We start from the raw sequence: 5,000 nt of genomic DNA on the forward strand, positions 1-5,000 counted from the left end.
TTTATTCAGCTGAGGGAAACCCCTCGCGTCAAAGACTTAAGGAATACGACGCTTTTCTTTATTTTTCATTGCGTTTTATTTTCTCACCTGTCCTTTTTTCCCTATTCTTATATTTCAATTTCTTAATTTTTCATTCCTTCTCTTGACTCAACCCTTTTTTTTTCGTATTTCTTCATTTAGCCTCATTTTAATTTTTTATCAAATTTCCTTTATTTCTTATTTCTCCATTTATTCTTTTTCCCTGCTTTGTTTCCTTTCCTGGGGGCCTCGGCAACGGGCGGCTTCGGGTCACCCGCCCACTGGGACCTGAGCGAGGGGACACGCCGCTGTCCCCCTTCGCACTCCCTTCGAGGGTGACCTCCGCCTTGGGCCCTCTGTCCTTTCGGCGTTGCCGGTCTGTCGTAGAGCCCCCTTCTATTCCCTCGGTCCCTCGCTGCTGCCGGAGGTGGAGGGGGAGGTGACGTTCTTCTTACGTCCTACTTCTTCGTCCTCTCCAGGGGCGTTCTCTCGGCTCCTGATGCGGTCTGAAGGATCCGCGCGTAGGTCATGGGTCCTTTCCTGACCATGGGCCTGGGGACGAAGGCCTCTTCAGAGGGACGGGGCAGAGGTCTCGATGTCTCTTGCCTCCAGCTCGACCCGGGATGTCCCCAAGCGCCCCGGGACATCTAGGCGTAAGATGGAGGGGTCGGTGGTTGAGAGGTGTTTCCGTCACTCGAGCCTCCGAAGTAGACAGGAACGACTTCGTAGGAATAGCAGGGTCCGCAGCCTTGACTTCAGGTGCCTGTGGCCAAGTGACGTCCCGGACCCATTCGTCTTCCGCTGGGTCCTCGAAGGACAGTGACGATGCGTCGAGGTCGTCGTTGGCGTCCCGAGTCTAGTCGTCTTTGGCTGGGCCCTGGGAGGACAGTGACTTCTCGTATTCCTTGTTGTCCTGGACCGAACTGTCTTCCAGTTCTTCTGGGTCCTCGGAGGACACAGACCACTCGTCGTCGGACTTTTCCCGATTCCAGTATGGCGCTTCTTTGGCCTCTGGAGGGCCGTCTTCCTCCTCAAGAGCGACTTCAGAACTACTTTCTTCCTTTATATCGTATTTTGCCTCTACAGAGGTCTTTTCATCGTCTTCCTGCGCATTCGGCTTTTTCTTGGAGCGCCGCCTGCAGCTGATAGACTCTTTCTTTTAATTCGCCGTTTTCCTCCTTTAGTTCGGCGATTTCCTGCAAGTAACCTTTTTGCAGCTCCTTCAGGTAAAGCTCGACGTGTTGCTTTATCTCCTGTAGGTAATCGTCTTGGTCCTTTAGCCTTTCTTCTAAACGCTTTTCCAAGAGACGATTGGCGCTCCGAAGCCGGCTCACTTCCTCGCGTTCCTGGGTCAACTTCCTTCCAAGTACAGTCGCTCCTTCTTCGTCGTACTCCACGTGTCCTACGTTCCTGAAGTTCTTCATTCCACCGACAACTCACAGTGGTAAGGTGATGACGTCTTTATGACGTCATCAAACTGACGTCATTGCCAGGTGGTCTTTATTTCGAAAGTTTTGTCTCTCCCGTTGTCGGACCTTACTTCTCCCTCCCTCTTCCCCCCTCTCCCTTAAGGGAATTTGATGGCATCCCTACGGACCAAAGTCACACAGCCTTCTTCTGTATTTAGAGAATAAGCTCAATTAAAAGAAAATAATATTGATCAGTCTGCTATCTTCCCTGTGTACTACCCTCCTTACATCTCCCCTCTCTCTCTCTTTATAACATCACCTATTAGGCGCGACATTATCCCCCCAAGGAACGTGTCAACGTACAGTATTCTGTGTTGGAGCACACTAAAAAAATATTGAACGTTTTTTTTAGTGCCCAATGACAGCATTGCAGTATCAACATACACACAGGTAAGCACCAATGATGCACCGGTATGAAAACTTCTTCAGAGGAAATATTTCGGTTCAAATTGATAGCCCATAACTACTCGTATGCCGTCTATCCACACATCCTGCCTGTTGTCAGAGATATCTACTAAGTATTTCAGCGGCTTTGACCCATCGTTTTTCGCTCATATTTCCGAAATAACCATTCACATCAGCATGATATATTAGCACAGACTAATTCACACCCTGCCCTAATTTTTTACGTTATAATGCATTCACAAGGGTATTTAATTACGGCGTTTACTCTTGATATTAAGTGTGTCGTAGCCGACACCCGTGAAGTAAATCGAACAAGTGAAGTTGTGATGTCATCACAAACTACCTCGCTTATCGCAACCAAGGAGGTGTGGGCGGGTGCTGTGAGAAGGTCCAGATCGTTCGAAGAAGAGTACTGGTCATCGGACAACATACATGAAAGTGCGAAACCCGTCATCATCACCATGGACAGCGATGACGAGGATGAACTGTTTATCCATAGTGATATGGAATGAAATAAAATGCATGTCGTGTTAATATCATAATTTCCCTATCCATCATATGTATAAACTTGTTATTGAATTATCTTTCCGGGTGCATGGTATTCAATTATTATATGATTTTTTTTTTTTGAGAGAGAGACAGAGAGAGAGAGAGGCGGAGGAGGAGGAGGGAGGAAATGGGGAGGAAGGAGGGAAGGGGAGGAGGATGGGATACACAAGGTAGTTTGTGATGACGTCACAACTTCACTTGTTCGATTTACTTCACGGGTGTCGGCTGCGAGACATTTGATGTCAAGAGTAAACGCCGTAAATAAATACACTTGTGAATGCACTATAACTTCAAAAATTAGGGCAGGGTGTGAATTAAGTTGTGCTAATATATTATGCTGATGTGAATAGTTATTTTGGAAATATGAACGAAAAACGATGGGTCAAAGCCGCTGAAATACTTAGTAGGGAGTCGAGAATACTCTCAAAAGACCAAGAAAAACTCAGTATCGTTGAAGGAATCATCTGTTTCACTACAGAACGACAAAGTTAATTGAGAGGGCTTGGGTTGGAATACAAAATGACGTCATCAGGACTAGTACCAAGAGATGGCGCTGTATGCTTTTTTTAGACTGCAAATTAGCAGACGACAAATATTTTCGTCAAATAGTCTCTTATAAACTACTTTTGAGATATTCGTTTTATATATGGTTTTCATAAAAACATCTGTCTATACACCAAGGACTTTTCACCCTTCTAAGGGAGGTAGCCAAATCAAAAGGTATATTATCCATATACACACTTCCATCTATTTCATTCCCACCCATTCCACTCCCATTTACCATCCTTTCCCCCTCTCATCTTAGCTCCTTATACTGTAGATGACGGTTCATGACTGTATCCCGCCAACTGCCCTGGGTCAGAAGCAATGGAGCAGGACACAGCACATCACAGCAAGGCCGCTTCACTTAATCGACGACACCCTCATGCATAAAAAGAGAAGACGCGGAGAAATCCCTTCGGGCTGAGTCAAAATATCATTCACACATAACCAATCCCTAACGCCCCATCTCCCACCTGACAATATAATTCATACACACCCATTCTCCACTCACCCCATCTCCTGCCCTCTCATTTCCTTATTCAACAGACATTCATCTATATAGAAAACAAACATTACAAAAAAAAAAAAAACTACAAAGTTTTGTACCTGGGCATAGTGGACCCTTTAAATTTGCTTCTGAAATATATCGTATATTTCATTCAATTGCCGAGAGCTACCGAAGCGAAAGTGTTTAACCTGGGCAAAACGTGAGGGGAATACAAGCTCCAGAGATTTAATAGAAATAAAGACATTATGCCCTGATGTGTATAAGTCTCCCCAAAATTAAATCGAATCGCCTGGAGGCTGACAATGACACGAATATAGATGTCAAAGAATTACCGTGAGGGTGACCAGGTTTCTCAAACAAGAGTATGCTAGACACCAGCTAAAATTATGCTCGATTGGCAAAAATAATGCTAAATCTATTGTTCCTCTTGACACGTTCGGTTTCTATTATATTTTGTTCTTTATTAATATGACACGATTTTATGTAAAAATATGCTACGTTTAGAATAATTATGCTAAATCTGATCATCTTGACGTAATCGTGTGATTATGACGTCACTCATGACTGACGTCAGACCACACACTGTACTTATGCGACAGTAAAACCGGATATACTGTAAAGGCTGTGTTTTATTTCCTCCGACTGTTGGAGCAGATCTTGCATCCCGCAACTTTCGGGAATGAATCTGAAATGCTGAAGGAAAATTATTTTCTTCCAATATATCAAATGTCATCCCATGTAAATTGCTGAGAAAACAAAATAGTTTGGCATAGTGATTTTACGGCGGAAAAAGTTTTGGAGGTGAGCTGTACCGCCGATTAATTGGAGGTTGGAGGAAAAATAGCTCAGTGTGATAACGCCTTAATCAGCCCCTTATTCCACTGCGTATACCAATCAACCACTTCAACCTATTGACAATTGACACAGAATATTGCTCTGGGAATAACACAAGAGCATAAGAATGGAGGGGACTACAAGAGACGCCAAGGCCTACACTAGGTAGTTCCATGCCCACTTACCACCTGTCATCCCCATCCATAAAGTTATCTAATCTTCACTTAAAACACCCAATTGCTTCAGCGCTCACAACATGGATACTAAGTCTATTCCATTCATTAACCACTATTGGTAAGCCAATTCTTGCCTATTTCCTTCTTAAATCTAAATCTGTTAAATTTAAATCTATTCCTATGAGTTCTGTCCTGCTGTCTTAATACGATCTCTTTGCATGCATCACTCTTGTTAAAGCCCTTGACCCATATGAATACACCCAAGGCAATTTCATCTGGACAAATGGCCTCAGTGTATAAGAATCTGCAATTTGTCCACATAACATAATTTTTTCGTTTTCCTTTTTTTTTTTTTTTTTGACAATCCTATTCCCTGAACGGGGCTGGCCTAACACGAAATTTTTGCTTTTATCCTTCGCGATAAGATGGCGGGATGGTACGGGCATGTCAATAGGATGGAAGATACAAAATATGCAAAGAAATGCTTGGATTGGGTTC

The sequence above is a fragment of the Oratosquilla oratoria genome, chromosome 9 (genome assembly GCF_046742065.1).
Source record: "Oratosquilla oratoria isolate Oo_2021 chromosome 9, ASM4674206v1, whole genome shotgun sequence".
Taxonomy (NCBI): Eukaryota; Metazoa; Arthropoda; class Malacostraca; order Stomatopoda; family Squillidae; genus Oratosquilla; species Oratosquilla oratoria.